The following is a 20,826-nucleotide window of genomic DNA, read 5'->3' as shown; positions in this document are numbered from 1 at the left end:
AGTTTCTAGATCACAACTAGCTCACCCCTACACTATACATCAATAACTCTCTAACATACAGAGCCTAAGGGCATTACAGTATTTTGATATAAAATTTTGCGGCGATTAATATTTATCTGAATGATTTATATATGTCATAATTTACATAAACTCTCTCAGATGATTATAATAAGGCCGTAATACATGTAAATTCTACTATTTTGACTTTAATTGTACCAATACAAATATTTTCCTTGAAATTTTCTTAATTTCGTAAAATTTAATTATTTTGTTTTACAAATCATAATCTGTCACATTAGCTATTGATACGCACAAAAATAAAAAATACATGTATTTTATGGTAATTGTTACTAGTACAATTATTTTAAAATCGCAATTTTTTGTAGGATATTAGAGTTAGAGAAATATTTGTTATATGGACGAATGCGACAAACAGACAAAATACAAAATTAATGAGTGTCACAACACTAGGAAATTGAATACATGTTTGTTTCAAACATCGACAGTTTATCACGAAATGCGTTTTTTCTTCGAAAAATATAGTACAATGTCATTCAATACGATCAAGACGACACCCCTCTATCGACGTTAACACTCGTGGTGTCATTCGCCTTCATACGTTTGAAAATTCGTGACTCTAGCTCAATGGTCGTCAATTGATTTAACTGTGTTTCCCGGCTGACTCTTAATTCAATTACTGCCACGATGGTGAGGAGAAAGAACACATCCTGGTAGTACCAGCATTTTGCGTATTTAGATGTTCGATTAATCTGAGTGGTTGCAATGTTCCAGCGATTCTATTCGAACTCTATGCTGATGTACAGACAAGGACCATTTTCGCAGATAAGCATGCAAGTACATAATGGATGTTCAGTGTCTCAATATAGTTCGTTGCACTCACACATTACACGTCTGCTGTAAGAACAATTTCATGCATTTACATTTTTGGTGTCCCACAATATTGGTTGGCTAAATATTATGACGATACGTTGCATACAACTTCCACAGATATTGTTTATCATGAAGTCAAGATTACGTACTGAAGCCAAAATCGTGGATAAAATTGAAATGTAGTTTGTTTATTAACACTTATCTTTTCACTAATTAAATATGAAATATGAATCGGGGTTGGAGGTGATGATCCTATCCTTCTTTTTTAGTATTTTAGGTCCCCGTTAATTAATATCTGGTAGTTAATAAGCGAACTATTTTTTATGCTGGCGCGTTGTTTGTATCAGTTACCCCCGCAACCGTCCAAGGATAAGATTCTATCAATGTTACGCGCACGTGTTTCACCATTTTATAAAATGCAGAATTACGTAAACTATAGCTTTCCGTTGCGCACAACTTTCGTGGGTTCCACAACCATAATAGTTTCCCAAGAGTATTTTTCCCAGCTAACACAAAGTTCGAATTACGTTGTCGGATTCATTTTCACTCCACCCGACAATAAACGTCTCTGATCACTTAGTCACACGTAATGTATTTTAAACGTGCTTGAAGAGTCTTTAAATAATCTCCTTAACGAATTTCGCAGTCGCATACCACTTTTTCATCGACTAGCCCGATCGCGATAACTGAAGGTAGAGAGCTCAATAATGTGTTACATGTTCTTTTATATGCATTAAAAAACAAACGCGCCCCTATATCTTTCTGTCCCGCTTGGTCTTTGCTACTTTGCTTTTTATTACTTTTCAGTATATTGCTTCTTAGTAATACTGTGCACTTATTAAAGTTTCGTATTACTTTCCCCTTTTTAATTCTTCCAAAATAGTGTCTATTTATCCCCCATTCCAATTAATATGATGCTAATTGACACGCCTGCCCGCAAAGTACCGTTATACGTTCTAAAGTACAGTCGAACTTAGTTTATCCGGATTAGGTGAGGCAGACGGCCATGCGTATTATCCGAAATCTGGAAAGTCTGACAAATTAGTATGACGTACGTTAAATCCCATAAACACAAGTTACTCGTATTTATTTATTTTCACGTAAAGATACAAATTATATATTCAGATAAGTAGAACTTTAACTTCTTCAACTAATCCATCATCTCTGTCGTCATTGCCTATAGACTGATGAACGGCAATAGTATCACCAGAAATCATTACTACGCTATAATATTACTAAGAATGATCACAAATTCTGTTGGTAATATACAATTACGACCACAACTAGCTCACCCCTAAACTATGCGGCAGTAACTCTCTAACATACAGAGTATTTTGTTATAAAATTTTGCGACGATTAATATTTATCAGAATGATTTATATATCTCATAATTTACATACACTCTCTCAGACGATTATAACACAAGTAAATTATACTATTTTGACTTTAATTGTTCCAATAAAAATATTTTTCCTTGAAATTTCCTTAATTTTGTAAAATTTAATTATTTTGTTTTACAAATCATGATCTGTCACATTAGCTATTAATACGCATAAAAATAAAAAATACATTTATTTTATGGTAATTGTTACTATTACAATTGTTTTAAAATCGCAATTTTTTGTAGGGTATTAGAATTAGAGAAATATTTGATATATGGACGAATGCGACAAACAGACAAAATACAAAATTAATGAGTGTGACAACACTCGCAAATGAATACATGTTTGTTTCAAACATCGACAATTTATCGTGAAATGCGTTTTTCCGTCAAAAAATATAGTACAATAACATGTTTCATTCGAAGCGGAAGATGCGATTTGCGCACAGTTTATCTTTGTGCTGACAGATAGAATATTTGACAACTCAGCGTAGGCTGAACAATGACTGAGTTCGCACATGTGTCGCATATTTCAAACCTGAACAAGTCCGCTGTCCACGTGAGCAGCGTTTTATGTCACTTTGATAAGGAAGTCATTGAAGGCAGAGCAAAGTCTTGGACTGGACCATCATGGGGATGGATCATCCATCTCTTTTTCAAAGAATCGTCTGGGAATTATCCTTAATCGATTCAGGGAAACAACCTCGCTCTGTGGACTGTAGAGGTCAGCGAACGATCAAGATACTCTGAAGTTGCGGTGTATGTTTTTGACAGCAGACGCCCGTCACTAGGGCCTCAGCTCAGGTCAACAGGGCGGCTCGCTAAACGGTGTTTGTACACCAGACGAACCAAAGCGTTTGTGTGTGTGTGTGTGTGTGTGTGACGGCTGCTCACCACTCCACAAAGGTACACACGCTTAACCGTTTCCTGCCCGACTGGGTTTTAAATTACCGTTCGTTTTCTACAGCCATAAAACAGCGTGGAGTTGACTTAATGCACTGAGATCCTTTCGGGATGTCTGCGTCCCTCTACTGTAACAGTAAATTGTTTTGCTGTGATAATTCAATATTTTTCCCACAGAGGACAGAAGAAAACGACAGACTGTCGTACCTCTGTATTGCTCATATCGTCATAAGAATTTAGTAGCTCTGTTGACGTGACCCATCATTGTGAATGTTTTAAGATTTATAATCTGGTTTCATATTATTTTAGTTAACGTAAATTGATATTACTAATGCAATAAGTAAATAACATCATCACGAACGATGAATATATCCCAACAGGACTCAGAAGTCATCCTAGTATTTTGTGCATAAATTATAAGAAATACAGCAAATGTATTGCAATTCACTACTCACTTATAAGTTGCTTTCGTAATATTCTTCCTAAATGCTACGGTTCAGTTTTTCAGGCTGAGTTAGGATGAGGAACAACGCCGTGGAACTATGAATCATGTGATCTTCTCTAACGAGCCTTAGTGATCATCAACACGCTTACTGACACATGCCACACCAATGTCTAGTCTGTGTACAGCAAGTGTGATCACATACTATGTTGATGGCTTAGTATCCGCTACGGATTCTGATTTCCCCCAATCTTTTTTCATCATCTACATTATTTTCGATATAGAATTCCTCTTGTGTCACCATAGCTGATACATTATTTGTAATTGAAACAGCAGATTCACATATGCAGTTTGTCTTTATTTTACATATTTAGGTTTCATTTTTTTCGACACCTTGGCAGTATACACGAATGAGCGCTTGACGATGGGGCTACTACTTCGAAAAACACGGCCACTTATTTTTACGACTAAAATACATTTCCCTGAATAGTATCTCTTTCGACGTGTTCGAGTGATTCATTTGTCCTGTTATTGGATAATCCATTCCGTTGTTTCATTGACGCTATTTAATTAAAGTGGTCGATTTCAAAATTATACATTTTCATCTACAGATGAAATTGTATAATTGGACCAGTTAGTTGATAGAGTCACTGTACAAAGGCTGAGCTTTTTGACAGAGTCACAACATCACCTCTGCTTGCACCTCTTCATCACTACCAAAGGAAGCCCTCGAAGGTGCCATGTAAGTTTTGGAATCAGATGAAAATCGGATGGGGCCACGTCGGAACTGTATACAGGACGATTGATGACAGCGAAGCCAAGGCGTTGGATTGTTGTATATGTCGCAGCGCTCGTGTGTGGTCTGGCATTGTAATGCTGAAGGAGAAGGTGTTGCCGTTGTGGACGAAATATTCGAATTCGGAACTCGACTACAGCATGCTGTTTCTCACGCGCCGACATAATTACATTACATAGTCCTGCAATTCGGGGCTCTCTAGCGGCAAAGGGTTATATGTGGACATGAATAATAAATATCTAGAATGCTAATAACCTTTTTTTATTTAAAAAGCTTCAAGAGTTTTCACATAAAAAATTCTAAGTCGTTATTTTTCAGCTAGCACTCGTGAAATTCGGTTGAGATGACTCAAGTCAACGGTTATTACTATCTTTTCCTTTTCTTTTCTTTTTTTTTCAAAAAGTTCATGCCTTGCTTTAAGGTACCTTTCCACTGATTCACATTATCGTTGCTGTCGTATCCTAATATTATCGCAATATTTTTGTAACTTTTGCAGTCTTTCAGTTTTCACTACGCTCTCTTTCTTGTGGAGGAACATAAAAATCTGAATGTTTCCGTAGCTCAAAATTGGAGGTAGCCTGTTCTCTCGTTGATACCGTAGGCAGTATGGTTATCGTTGAAGAAACATAGCGACGGTGATGTTCAGCGAGAAAATGTTGGTGATAGGCGACTGAACCCACATTCAGTAATTGTTCTGGGCACATACTAAAGAATGTTGCATAATTATCTGCTCCATTTAATGTGTGGGCTTAGAACTTGAAAGTGATGGGTATCACAATGTATAATTACAGAGTAAGTAACTCAAGTGACTAGAAAAAGGTAAAATGCTAATGATAAACAATTTCGCACCGTAGAAATGAAAACGTATGTGGTATCCGAAAGAACGTCACGAGATCTATAATTACCGCCAACGTAAACGAAAAACAGCAGCAGATCTCACCAGACAAAGTGTCAGTCACCATCTTAAAACAGCAGACTGGTCGCCTTGAAGATCTACAGATCACGTAGACTAGGTTCAGAACTGGTGCTAAGCAGTTATGTCCGCATGACCAGTGCTTTTCTTTCTGCTGATAGACAAGGGTACGCAGTACCACCATTTTTTTCTCAAATTATAAAATTGATCGATGCATTTAGAGCAAAAGTTATCCTGGTAGATGTCACTGTCTTCACAAATGAAATTCCCAGTTCTTTATAATTTGGCACCAGACTTTTTTCTGTCAAATGTTGGTAACTGAAACAGAAATATGCACTCAGTTTACTTGCTGTACCAGTGTTTCTTCTTGTGTGGTGTTTTCACTGTTACAAACTGGTGTTTGGGAGCTATTATGGAAGAAAACTTACTGGAGAAGATGACCAGAAATTGATGGAATCAAGTGCTCCATCAAGACCGTAAAAGCAGAAGAAGAAGTAGTAGAAGAAGGATGCTGAAAATGAAATGTACTGATAGCATAAGGAATGAGGAGGTACATCTCACATTCGGAGAGCAAAGGCATATGTGGAAAACAATGACAAAAAGAAGGGCACTAGAGGCAGTAGCTGAGAGTAAAATCACAAAGGAAGACAGAGATTGGAATGTATGCAACAAGTAATCGAGGTAGTTGGGTGTAAGAGCTACTCCGAGATGAAGTGCTTGATACAGAAAAGAACGTAGAGGCGGGCTACTTCAAACATGTCCGAAGACTGGTAATCCATTAAAAAATTACTGTCAAATATGTATTAATCTGTGCACTCCATTTCCATTTTTCTCTAGTACTCCTGATTTTCTGCCGCTTTTGAAATTTTTCTGAGCTGGGATGATGGCACGTAATGCGACTGTTCTTCCTGTACGAATATTGTTTATTTTGGGTCACGTATGACTGAAATTGCATGTAAGTGTAGTTTCTACACGCTTTTTGATTAGCGTACCTCCAATGAAAGAACTATGCGACGCACTCCTCCGTTATTCTCGCGCCTGTGTCACAAATATCTGCAGTGCAGAGACGTTCCATTTTGCTAATCTTACTGCTTATAGCTTACTGCTGGTAATCGGACTGAATGACTATTTCCAATAACGCTCAGACGCCGTGGCCGTGGCCCGGTGACATGTGGGTCAGTGGACTGCATCTTATCGGACAGTGCTTATCTGCATTTGGGAAGTAGTAACGAGTGGACGTTGAAATTGTTGCTTGTCTGTTCATATCTGCTGCAGATAGAGATCGCCTACTGAGCAAGGCAATGTCGCTAAACTCTTCAGATGTAGTTGTATCAGTCCGAGTGTTCTAGAACAACGGAGCTGAAGTCTTGTATAAGCGGGGTTTCACTGTCCAGAGTAGTAACTTAGAAATAAGAGTAATGCCATTCATTATGTTATCACTAGCGTTCTAAAGCGCAGTCCAACTTGTTTCATCCGAATTAGCTGGGGCAGTAGGTCATCCGAATCATCGAAAATCTGGGAAGTCAGAAAAATTAGAATGGCACAAGTCAAATGGCATGAACACACGTGTTATATATTCATTTATTTTAGTTAGATTCGCAATAACTCTGAACTGCGTCTGTAATACGAGGATCGGTCTGTCGCTACTCACGCTAATCACGTGCCCCAAATAGTTTACCTGAGTTTGCACAAAATGGCATTTGCCACACTTAACGTGAAACGTTCTAATCGTAATCTATAAAGTCATCCTTCGGACGTCTCACATGCTCCGGCAAATCCTTTGAATAGACAGTTATGTCGTAGAGATAGATCAAACAGGTTTTTGGTTTTATTCCTCTCAGTACTCCACCTAACAACACTGGGAAGTTGTTGCTGAGATCTTTAGTCCAAATGGCGTGCGTTTGTAATGGAAATGTCCTGCTGGGACGGTAAACGCTGTTTTCGACCTACCTAAGATAGGCACCACCTCCAATTAATGGTATTCTCTACTGAGGTTCACGGTTTTAAATAACCGACACTGGCACAGATTATCTAAAGTTTCCGTGATGTTTGGAATGGATAAACATCCGAAATGGTTCGCGAGTTTAAATATCTGTAGTCACAGCGAAATACGTACTTCCGTGTCTCGTCCGCCGATTTGTTCAGCACGACAACAATATTTATGCTCCAGGGATTATGTATCGATTCTATGATTTCATACTGTAGTTGTTGTTCAATGAGTTCTTCTACCAATGGTTGGAGTTGCTGTGCTATACGGTATGGTTTGCTGTAAATTGAAGCGCTATCCCCTGTCGGTACGTGATATTGAGCCAGTGAGACTGATCGCAACCCTTCGTTTGGACATAATAAATCATTACACCGCAACAAGTTCTCCTTAGCCATGCGATCACTGCCTTCAAATGACCTACGTTCCCTCGTAGCATTTCCGCATCGAGGATCTGCTTGAGGCTTTCCTCTAGGCTGCACCTACCGAAGTGCTCATCTTCCGGAGAGGCTATTATTGCATCCTATGACAGAGTCACCTTTCGTCTGGCAAATTTATCCACGCTAATGGAATCTGTTCTCCATTAATTTTCTTCGCATGCCCCAAACTCCTGCGGATAAAGCAATGCGAACTATCCAACTCTTCATTGCATAAGAGCGGTTCAGCCACATATAATCTTTCCCTCGGCAAATCGGAATCCCCTGAGACTCACACTATCTTTCTCGTACCTGCTGGCATTTCATCTTGTTGATCGATCTTTACTGAAAACGTACGCAGTTTAGTTGATCTCACCCCCTTCACAGGTGAACCTTGCGCTATTGCCTCGGTTGCCACCGTTTACCCAGTTGAAATAAAGTCTCACTGAGTTCCACTGTGCTTAACAAAAGATGAATCTTAGCATGATGTTTGTCGGAGAAAATGTAGTCAGTTAGTCACTGAATAACCTTCGCCTACGCATGACATCTACATGCGTTCCCAACCGAAAACTACATTACTCCCGTACGCAATGATACCACCATCTTACCGCCAACTGTATCGTTCTCTGCAGCACGCATCCAAAATGAAAGTTAAAAGAACATTTCGATGTCTAATGCTCACTGTAACAAATATTTTATATATATTTCTGTTAACTGAATTTCGAAAGGGATACTTCATTTTGTGAGGAAAAAGATAATTATGAATCTTGCTATTATATATAAATGATTATTCAAAGAGTGTGGAATACTATCTGTGGCGGAGGATGTGAAAACCACCACAGAAGAAACGATGTCTAATGAGAAATGACAAAGGCTGTACCAGAATTAGTTAAGATATAAATAGGCAATATATTGTAATAGAATCGCTTGTCTTCTGCACTGACTGAATGGGAGAGGAACCCGTGACGTTGCATTAGGCTCTTACGTAGTCTTCATTTGTCATAAGTCGATGAACGACGCCATTTGTAGCTGGGATTGTTAAAGGTGTGTAAAGATTTTAATTGTTTCTGTTAAAATATATTTATGTAGTAAAATCCGTTTGTCACAATTACTGCAAAGTTCTCACCGGACGTTACCCATTTATGTAAGAAATTTCAGCACATTATTGGATATCGCTGGCGGTGCGGAGCTGCGCCGTGAGCGAGCAGTCTGCAGCAGCGGCAGATTTTATTTTTGTTATTTTTATGCATTTATTTTACCTGGCAAGATTAGAGCTTTCAGGCCCTCTCTTACACCTAACCAGGCATACTCAGATTGAACGAGTTACAGTTTCTACAGAACATTAAGGACATATAATGTATTATGCAGTATTGATGTTAAAGAAGAAAAATAGAGATTATAACAGTAGTACAATGATAACTATAACAATAAAAAATAATTATAACAATCAAGAATAATAATAATAATAATAATAATAATAATAGTAATGACTGTGTATATGAAAGTAAACATACTTTTCTTTTGTGAATGTCAGTCCTATTGTTAGTTGGAAATTTTCTCGTTATGTTCTTGCAGCTTATGAGTTATTCTCATCGAGCAGAGACATAAGACAATAGGATGAGGTAAAAGAGATATTTAAGAAGTAGAAAGGTTAGAGGAACAGAAATGGAATGGGAAAATTCGAAGCTGTGATGGAGAGGAGAAAGAAAGAGATGAGAGGGGCACAACAATGGTGGCTATGCCGTCCCTAATATATAAGTTTTGAGTTCCCTCTTGAATGTTGAGTAGTTCTGGATAAGACGCAGATCACAGGGGAGCGCGTTCCATAGTCGTATGGCTGAGATGGAGAATGACTCGGAGAAAGATTTTGTGTTATGTAAAGGTACAGCCAGGATGCTAGACGTATGCGATCTGGTATTGCGATTGTGGAATGATGATATGTGTTTAATGTGAGAAGATAAGTATTGTGGGCACCAGTGGCTAAGAAATCGATGAAGTAAGCACATCGTGTGGAGATCGCGTGCCTTATGTGAGCGTATCCAACCTAGCTGGGAGTATGAAGGACTGATATGATCATACAACCCAATATTGCACACGTATCTAACGCAAGCATTCATCACTAGCTCGAGGCATCTAGAATTTTCACTATTTGTGCCGTGTTGAACTACATCACAGTAGTAAAGATTAGGCAAGACTAGTGTTTGGACTAATTTTTGTTTAACATGGGTTGGGAATATTTTTCTAAATTTTTGAATTGCATGTAGGGAGGAGAGCGATTTCCGGCAAGCTGCGACTGTTTGTTCTTCCCAGTTTAGGTGTTCATCCAAGAGTATTCCAAGGTCTTTTACTGTTTTTTTGGTATGGTAGTTGGGTACCATTGAGGAGTATTTGAGGGACTGTTTCGCGAAAGTACCGGCTGATTAACATTGGATGAGATATAAGTATGACCTGGGATTTCTTGGGGTTTAGTTTCAGACCTAGGTTCTGTGCCCATCGAGAAACAGAGCAAAGATCTGCGTTCATACTCGCTACTGCGTCAGCAATGTTTTTGGGGCTTGCGCTTATGTACAGTTGGATGTTGTCGGCATAGAGATGGTAGTTGCAGGAGTGAATCACTGAAGAAATATCATTAATGTACAGTGAGAAGAGTAGTGGACCAAGGACGGAGCCTTGGGGAACTCCAGAGCGCAGGTTTTTCCATGATGACTCTTCCGACCCACAAATGACTTGTTGACTTCTGTTTTTGAGGTAGCTGTCGAACCAGTGTATTGCGCTGTTTGAGAAATTCAGCTGTTTCATTTTAATTAGTAATATATCGAAGTCAACTGTGTCAAAAGCCTTGCTAAAGTCAAGCAGTGTTAGGATAGTAACTTCACGTCTGTCCATAGCATGTTTAATGTCATCAGTTACTTTGATTAATGCAGTTGCTGTACTATGGTGCTTTCGAAAGCCTGACTGATATTCGTCATGGATGTTATGAGTTTTGAGGTAATCCGTCAGCTGTTCATGGACGATGTATTCTAGGGCACGAAGTAATGGCCGCTATCGACAGGGGGTCTCAAGTTGATTCCGTATTTCTAGATTTCTGGAAAGCTTTTGACACCGTTCCTCACAAGCGACTTCTAATCAAGCTGCGGGCCTATGGGGTATCGTTTCAGTTGTGCGACTGGATTCGTGATTTCCTGTCAGGAAGGTCGCAGGTCGTAGTAATAGACGGCAAATCATAGAGTAAAACTGAAGTGATATCAGGTGTTCCCCAGGGAAGCGTCCTGAGACCTCTACTGTTCCTGATCTATATAAATGACCTGGATGACAATATGAGCAGTTCTCTTAGACTGTTCGCAGATGATGCTGTAATTTACCGTCTAGTAAGGTCATCCGAAGACCAGTATCAGTTGCAAAGCGGTTTAGAAAAGATTGCTGTATGGTGTGTCAGGTGGCAGTTGACGCTAAATAACGAAAAGTGTGAGATGATCCACATGAGTTCCAAAAGAAATCCGTTGGAATTCGATTACTCGATAAATAGTACAATTCTCAAGGCTGTCAATTCAACTAAGTAGCTGGGTGTTAAAATTATGAACAACTTCAGTTGGAAGGACCACATAGATAATATTGTCGGGAAGGCGGGCCGAAGGTTGCGTTTCATTGGCAGGACACTTAGAAGATGCAACAAGTCCACTAAAAAGACAGCTTACACTACACTCGTTCGTCCTCTGCGCGGTGTGGGATCCTTACCAGGTGGGATTGACGGAGGACATCGAAAGGGTGCAAAAAGTGGCAGCTCGTTTTATATTATCACGTCATAGGGGAGAGAGTATGGCAGATATGATACACGAGTTGGGATTGAAGTCATTAAAGCAAAGACTTTTTTCGTCGCGGCGAGATCTATTTACGAAATTTCAGTCACCAACTATCTCTTCCGAATGCGAAAATATTTTGTTGAACCCAACCTACATAGGTAGGAATGATCAACAAAATAAAATTAGAGAAATCAGAGCTCGAACAGAAAGGTTTATGCGTTCGTTTTTCCCGCGCGCTGTTCGGGAGTGGAATGGTTGAGAGATACTATGATTGTGGCTCGATGAACCCTCTGCCAAGGACTTAAATGTGAATTGCTGAGTAGTCATGTAGATGTAGATTTAGATGTAGATGTAGATATTGCAGGTAGTATGCTGATCGGCCTGTAGTCACCTGGTGACTTAGGGTTGTCAGTCTTGGGTATAGGTTGAATTAAACTTTGCTTCCACTCAGTAGGATATGTACTACTGACAAGAGAGAGGTTGAAGATGTGATAACTGGAATAATAGTGTCTACGACGTTCTTAATCATGCCAATGCTCACTCCATCATTTCCTACTGCCTCGGAAGAGATTCTCATAATTGCCTTGTGTACTGTGCCGGTAGTGACATGTTTTAGGAAAAACTTGTCTCTCGAGAGATTGATATCTTGGGGCTGGTAATTTGTCGCTGCGTGGCAGTTTACAGCTGTAGAGAAGAAATCGTTTAATTCTTCTGCAGACGCTTGATAAACAGCGTCGGATCTTCGCTTCCCTATACAGAAACTGCGCAGCTTTTTCCACAGTGCAGCAGGTTTTGATATGCCACATACAACAGAGCGGGCATGTCTGATTTTGGCATTCCTCACGCTTTGCTTGGTTCTGTTTCGGAGTTTCCTATAAGCTTCGTACGCCTCGGGAGTTGGGTTACGCTTGAAGGCCCTATGTGCAGCATCACGTTTATCCATTGACTGGCGTAATGCAGTGGTGAGCCACGGAGCGGGAGCTCTCTTTACCTTGACAGTGCGTTGAGAAGCATGTTTATCATACAGTGCAATAATTTTGCGACATAATTGCCGAATTTTTCCGTCTAAAGTCGGCTCATTGCTTATATCATGCCAAGGGATGTCTGAGCAATCCTTTTGAAGAGCGTCATGGTTAACATTTTTTAAGTTTCTTTAGGTTACCAGGTGAGATTTTTCTTTGGTAGTTTGCATTGACTAATTTAAGAATATCACGTCATGAGCAGAGAGTCCCGGAGTGGATGTCTGATTGGCGCGGATTATTTTATCTGGTCGCTTTGTTGCTATTATATCTATGAGTGTGTGGCTGTGTGGCGTGTGATGAGTTGGGTCCAGTGGTGTTAAACTCATATCATTGGACTGGAACAGTCGCCTTAGTTTTTCGGCAGAGGGAGATTTTGACTGTAAGTCGATGTTTGTGTCGCCCATAATGATTATGTGTTCATACTGTGTCACGAGTGAGGACATGGCAGACTGAAAGGAGGACATGGCACCGACGTTTGGAGGTTTATAGATTACTCCAATTAGCAGTTTCTGATTTGATGTATTTATTGCGAAAAACAAGAACTCTGCTTCTCCTTCGCCCTTTGCATCCGATGTGCATAGTACAGTAGGTGTCAGATCAGAGCGAACATAGGCACCCACACCACCCCCGCGTCGTGTTTCGCGATCTGCCCTTAGGAGAGAGTAACCAGTGATTCGGATAGTGTCGGAAGAAATGTTCGGTTTCAACCAAGTTTCAGAGACGAGGATAATATGGAACAGCGATTGGCAGAACAGGTCACAGAACTCGTCGAAGTGAGCCGTTAGCGACTGCGCGTTCGCGTGGGCCACAAAGAGCCCGCCGCCGGAACCGTTCCGTCCCATTGTGGCCGCCTGTAGGACCGAGCGTGCTCCGTTTACCTGCTGGCCGAAGAGGGACAAAAGCTGGATTTCGCGGGGGAGACATATTTACAGGTGTGTCCAAGGTCGTGACTGGCTCAAGCGTCTGTGGACTAAAGGTGTAAAACAGGCTGGAAGTATCGGAGAAGGGAGCGAAAAGAAAGATGGAATGTGGCAGTAGTGGTTACGAAAAAGATAATAGTAGTAGTAGTGGTAGTGGCGAGGATGAAAATAACAGATATAGAAAGGCGGTTGTAAGGAGATTCCTGTTAATGGAGAATGTTAATTCCCATTTGACTGACAATATGAATATACATGAGCACTTATGATAGACAAATAAAGAAACAATATCTATGTGAAACAATTGACTGAGTTTAAATAGAGTACTTATGGTACTTATAGAAATAACAGAGCAATATTTAAGCTAAAAAAATGAAAAGAAAGAATAAGAATTAACTTATATTAGACAGATTACAATATCAGACTTTGTGTCTCGCGAGATTTCGCTCAGTCTTTCAGTTCGAACATGTTCGTCACCGTTTTCCTCCCCTCCTTCCGTCTTGACTACGATCCTGCCATCCTGGGTCCATACATTTTGAAGGCCGAACTGTGTGATCGCAGCGTTCAAAACTTTTAGTCTTTCGCTCGTCAGCTCTTCCCTCAGGGTAACCCCACTCTTGGCGAGTTTTCTTTTCTGAGCAAACACTTCAGCTCTTTTCCGGTAAGACACAGATTTAATTATTATGGACCTGGGTTTCATGGCACCTGGTATCCTGCGCCCAACGCGGTGGCTTCTGTCAATATCGGCCACGTCGATCTGCACGCCAAGTTTCTCACGCACGAGGCTAATGGCCAGGTCGTCGGTGTTTTCGCGATCGTTTTCAGCTACCCCGAACAAGCGCAAGCTGTTCCTTCGCTGATACTGCTCAATTTCATCGGTGGCAGCAGACAGTTTAGCTTCTAGGTCGGCGGCTTTTTTCTCTTGTACGGCCAGGGACTTTCTAAGAGACTGGATTTCGGTGCTGTTGCGCCCGATAGACTCTTGCAGTTTGTCCATGACCGCGGCCGTCACAGAGTCCGTGATGGATTGGACGATTACGTCTAGCGTGTCTTTGCTGTACAGCGCCGCACTCACCTGGGACCGGACGAGCTCCCCGATCGCAGTAACGACCACATGCTAAAAAGGATACAGGTAGAGGTGAACGAAAATAATAAAGTGTTTTTTTTCACAGCACTCCACACGCAGAATAAAAGGAGATTTTATCTTGTGCATTCACAGGTGGAGACAGGCTGCAGCTATTGTAAATTTTCATTCAAAAAAAGTGATAAATTCTGAACATATCGTAAAGTGTATTTAAAAGTGGATAATTTTTCAGGAGAGCTTAGCAATATAAAAATAAAACATTTTCATGTAGTAAAGATAGTCTTATGCTTCAAAGCTAGTCGGGGTATATACATTTAAACTAAAATCCACTGCAACGTGAAAATATTTCCTAAGTTCGATGGACAATAATATTTTCATTCTAGCACAAACAGCTTTAGTACCTGAATAAGAGTAAAACTTGAATAATTATTCTGAAGTATTCAAAGAAATTCATTTTTATTAATCTTCAACAGAATATTTCATGCGTAAAGTGAGAATCAAAGATGAAAAATTTATTGCAACCTTTCATTTCTCATGTCCATCCATGTATATGTTAAGTTCGATCTCAACGGTTTCCCAATCAAATAAAATGCAAAAAAAAAAAAAAAAAAAAAAAAAATGGTTCAAATGGCTCTGAGCACTATGGGACTCAACTGCTGTGGTCATCAGTCCCCTAGAACTTAGAACTACTTAAACCTAACTAACCTAAGGATATCACACACATCCATGCCCGAGGCAAGATTCGAACCTGCGACCGTAGCAGTCGCACGGTTCCGGCCTGCGCGCCTAGAACCGCGAGACCACCGCGGCCGGCAAACGCAAAAAGTAAAGAAAGTTTAAAACCAGACGGTCAACTCCCAAATGATTAAAAGAGACAGAATCGCATTAAACAACCTCACTTAACCTACACCGTGGTGGCTCCAGTCCGCTCTTTCCAGCGAGGTCCATACTGATAACGGACACATTCGCAGCAGTGTTGACCAAAAATCTCTGTTCCCTGCCTCCTACTAACCCCACTGAGCTGAATTCCGTCTGTGCACAAACTTGTGCGGTATTACGGTCTATCGGGACTGCTTTCCGACGGTTGGAGTTATATCGTTTGCGTTTAACGGCTCTTTCCCTTGCCGGTCCTTTCCGCCCTTCCTACCTCCACACTCAAATGTCCGGTGGCCCACTGTGCCATATGCTTAGAATCTCGGTTGTTTACACAGCTTCCGTACATGTCCCTCGACACAATATCTGTAACACTTGACTTCAGAATCAAATACATGGTGGACCACTCTCTGCGTTCTGGCCATATTCACTTCCTCTATAAGTGTTGAAAATCTAAGAGCTGACTCTAAGTCCGTGACCTCCATACGTACCCTCCATGACATTTCAGCGGGTATAGCACGCAAAGAAAACCTCCGCTCCAGTTTCTGCCTCCTGTAACAGTACCCTATTAATGTCTGGATTCTGTGTCTAATACATGTGTCTTTGCCCTTAACTTACGGATTCTGTACGAGAATGCTTCCACAGACTCGTTGCGCTGCATTGACAATGTACTTAATCTCTCCCAAAAAGTCGCTCACTGCTCTCCTTTTGGTACCGCTGGCACAGCCCAGAGGCCCACTCATGGAAAGTATGTGTTTTACTCAATGTCTCGTGGTAGGCACATTATGCGTGCTTTGGTGTCAACAGCCAACCGCATATTAGCAACATACAGTGTTACTTCATTTGACCACCCATACGCCCCAGCTGCGTCACTAAATCCTTAAAGAAAATCGTGACGTCCTCTGTTGCCTTGATTGAGAAACTATTAATCAGCGCTACCACTCGCGGCTTCGTGGGTGCAGAGCTGTCTGCGGTCACTGACTGAGATGCCCTGGGCGGACGGCTGTAGGTGTTACGGCTCACTACAAACGAAGGAGGTCGGCCGTTTCTCCTCGCCTCTCTACGTGAGGTCCTCGAGCTGCACCTGAGGGAGCAGTCAGCCGTTTCCTGGGCTACCGTCGCAGCCAACAGGCGCGGTGGGCCCTTAGCCCTGGGCGGTCGGACGGCGATGCAGCGAATTTCCATTGACTTTGGCACTGACCCATGCACGCACGTCACACAGCGCCATCTCCTGGATCAGCGGAATGTTCACTGTGCACCTCCGATGCACTGAAGTCAATGACACACTTACCGATGTTTCTCTACACACTTTCAAGTGAATCAACCCTCTCTCCCAAACCATATCTTTCGGTTGTTCTAACACATTGCAGCCCCTGAGCTGAGTGGCTTGTAACAATTTCCGATATGTTATGTCGGAAAGCGTTCGTTCACGTTCAATACTACATGGTGAGAGAGTTGGTTACGGTGAGTGAGACTCCGTCACTTGAGATAGGTTGCGTGGTACCGCTCAGCACAGTGTGGTGCGGTATGTCTAAGTTTTATTTATTTTATTTTTTCCTGTTTACTCTCGTTGTCAGTGTTAGTTGTGTGAACTATGGTTCACGATTTTTAGAGCTATTTTTGTGTAGCCACAGGAACCTGTGGACTTATCCGTGGTTCAAATGGCTCTGAGCACTATGGGACTTAACATCTGAGGTCATCAGTCCCCTAGACTTGGAACTACTTAAACCTAACTGACCTAAGGACATCAAACAAATCCATTCCCGAGGCAGAATTCGAACCTGCATCAGGGCGGTGCCGGACTGAAGCGTCTAGAACCGCTTGGCCACAATGGCCGGGGACATATCTTTGTTTCGATGTAATGATGCTCACGATAATTTAGTGCCAGTGGGGTGTCCAGTTTGCAATTTGCCAAGGCACCAGTAGCCGTGTACCGGAGCTGTAGCAGCTGTTCGTTCTGTATTTAGGCATACTCGGCATCTGTAGAGTAGTGCTGACTGTAGATGGGCAATGATTCGCCAAAAGAATTAATCTGAGGTTAGGTTTTTTGTGCTGGATTAAATATTTTGTCTTTTTATTAAAAAAAACGGTTGAAATATAGTTGAAGTAGTGTACGCAAAATGGTGGAAACACGTACTATTACCTTATATACTGTTTCTGCTATAACTCAATAAGTGCAAGAGTTAACACAGCTGTTTGAGGGCATGACACAGAGAAATTTCGAATTTGGTTACAGGTTCGTAAATGTAGTCATGGTCAGAAGCAATCAGAGTTACGAGAAAGTCAGTCAGGATTAAGAGTGCCAACTTCTACTCCGTACGACCACAGCTTACACGATCATCTTTCTCTCTGGTTCTAGATGCCCACAGAATGGCGACACGAATACTGCGAGCAGTGTCGTAAACCTGCTTCGCAGAATCGTTTGCTAAATATCAACATTGCCAGCGCCTGCCATCCGATGTGATAATCGGTACCTGAACTACTACCTTCCTGCCATAGATGCCCGAAATTTACAAAAATTCCCAAAATTCACCCCTGTATTTATTAATCGCGCTGGAGTATACTACATGAAACACATAAGGGCACGTCATTAAACTAAATATATTTGGAATTCAGGCAAAATAATGGTTTTATTCTAGATTCATATCGTCGAGTGGAATGGACATGCGGTCTTGGGTGCTTTGCCACGGTTCTCGCGGCTCTCCCCAACGGAGGTTCGAGCCCTCCCTCGGGTGTGGATGTGTGTGTTGTCCTTAGAGTAAGTTAGTTTAAGTTAGATTAAGTCAAGTACTTTTACCAGGAAATATCTGAACCATCTTCAGTTTGCTGATGACGTACTGACAGCCTCTAGTGTACATAGTCCGCAGCTTGTGGACTTGCGTTCGCGTTCTCGCTACCCGAGCATGGGGTCCCGGGTTCGATTCCAGTGGTGGTCCGCGACTTTCACCTGCCTCGAGATGACTGGGTGTTAGTGTTGTCCTTATCATTTCATCATCATTCATGAAAGTGGCGAGATAGAACTGAGCAACGTTTGGGAATTTGTATGGGCGCTGATAACCGCGCATTTGAGCGCACCACGAACCGAACATAATCATCATCATATCTAGTGTACATAATATTGACAGCAAATATATGAATATCATAGGAAAAGTCGGAAAATATACTTAAAAACCGACCACAACAAGTTTGAAGTAAAGTATAAAAAACATATTGAAAAAGAATGGTACAAATTCATAATGAAGTCATAAAACCAATAAATGAGATCCTATTTTTAGGGCAGCTTGCACACAGCTACCAACCAAGCAGAGCAATAAATAAACATATGAGTAAAAACAGCTGAGAGTGATTTCGTACAGTAGAATTTTCAAAACTAAGTTTTCTCTCTGCTTTTCACAGAATTTATGGAAACAATATAAATTGCCTTTATGCAGAGACAATTCAACGTCAGGGTTGTTCAGCAAACATAGGAGAGGTGAGAAATAACAACCGACGAAAAAAAGCAAGTAGATTATTGAATAGAAGGTAATGAAAGAATTTATTCTGACCATAATAAAAATAAATTGGACGTAGGCGCGATATGTAACCAAACAAATCGATGATTATGGAACAATGAAGATATTTTCTGAATTGTAAGTGATAAGAAAAATTTGAGATGATCGCTTAAGATCAAATTAAAATCCATGGAGGAACAACGTAGATGTGTATGGATGAATATCGCAATGGGTGGAAAAGTATGGAGGAAGCTATTGTCACCCAGTGGTTGTCAAATAAGGAACGATGTTGATGACAATCCTTCCATTAGACGTTTCAGTTTTCATGTACGTTAGTGCAATAGCAACTCATAGAAACACTGTTGATGATCACTGCATGTGGGCCTACAAATGAAATTGGAAATTTGTGGTAAGGACCATGGGACCAAACTGCTGAGGTCATTGGTCCCTACGCTTACGCACTACTTAAACTAACTTACGCTAAGGACAACACACACATCCATGCCCGAGGGAGGACTGGAAACTCCGATGGGGGGAGGGGGAGGGGGGTAGGCGCGTGAACCGTGACAAGACGCCTAAGACTGCACGGCTACCCCGTGCGGCACTTGAAATTACTGATCTCTTTCCACGTTCCTGTTTAACTGCCACTACCGGTTATACACTGTGTGACAAGAAAAGCGAGCCAACCAGAAGTCATGGTCAGATGTTAATGTAACTTTGTTCACTTACACTCTATCGGCGGGTATGTAAATGATTACAGAGTTGCAATTATCTGCGGCAGGTACAACGAGTATTGTTGTAACCAAGCACAGTGGGCTATATAAAGGGTGTTAACAGTGTTCGATGATGAGTTATCACTGTAAAGGACACGGAGAGCCCGTGTACTCGTATGAGACAGCATTATCAGCACCTGACATAGATTGTGAAACTCCATTTCTCTGGCCTGTCGAATCAAGCACTACCAGATTCATCGGGCTTCAGATGTGACCATGGCCCAATGTTGGACTGCAATAGCACGTGAGGGCAACACATACTCGTCATCAGTGTTCCTGTCGATCGCCAAATTGTGCACAAGGCTCTTTGCAACCCCTTCACATCTGTCATAAAAGAACTACTGATAGACTCTCTGCTACATTCTGTACCGTCTTTCACCACTGACTGCGGATTAGCAGCAGCCGGACTAGAGAATTACCATCCCATGCTAGGCTGCCATTAATACAGCCCCAAAAGTGGCTACATTTGGAGTAGAGCGGTGTCTGGAAAGCATGGTCTCCTGATAAATGCGTTCAGTGGTGAATCGTGGTTCTTCACTGTCTCTGGTAGTTATGGTGTAAGGTTCCACTATTCCAATGTATTGGAGAGGCACTAAAGCTTTGACCCTGGGATCATGATGTGGGGAGCTATCGAGTATGACTTCAGTTCATGGGTGACAGTACTTCAGGCAAACCTGATGGCCTAACAGTACGTCTCGAACTCCGTTCTGATGTGTCAGCTCTCTTGCAACAGTACCACGCTCCCGTTTTCCAAGACGGTAATGTTCGTCCTCACATGGTAATTGAGTATGTGAATTGTCTGCCTGATCTTGAGGTTCTTCATGACCAGCCGAACCCCCGGATCTTTCCACGACAGGACATGTTTCGGACCAACTTGAATATCAACTCCATCCTAATACATCCTAATACAGTATGGTGGAGATCAGGGAGTAGGTTTGACAGTGTCGCCCCGTTTGCTTGAAGAAAGTGTACAACGGCTTTCCGATACTCGTCCTAACAGAATCAGTACATGCATCCTGGACAAGGGGGAGAGGGATTCATGCTGCCAAGCTTTTCGCAAATTAGATTCGATTTTACAAGCACTGAAGTAACATCAAATACCCTCTCAACCCACGAAGTTGCATTTCGTTTCCTCTTCAT

The sequence above is a fragment of the Schistocerca gregaria genome, chromosome 2 (assembly GCF_023897955.1).
Source record: "Schistocerca gregaria isolate iqSchGreg1 chromosome 2, iqSchGreg1.2, whole genome shotgun sequence".
Taxonomy (NCBI): Eukaryota; Metazoa; Arthropoda; class Insecta; order Orthoptera; family Acrididae; genus Schistocerca; species Schistocerca gregaria.
The sequence above is the reverse complement of the archived record's forward strand: the minus strand, read 5'-3'. Positions refer to the sequence as shown.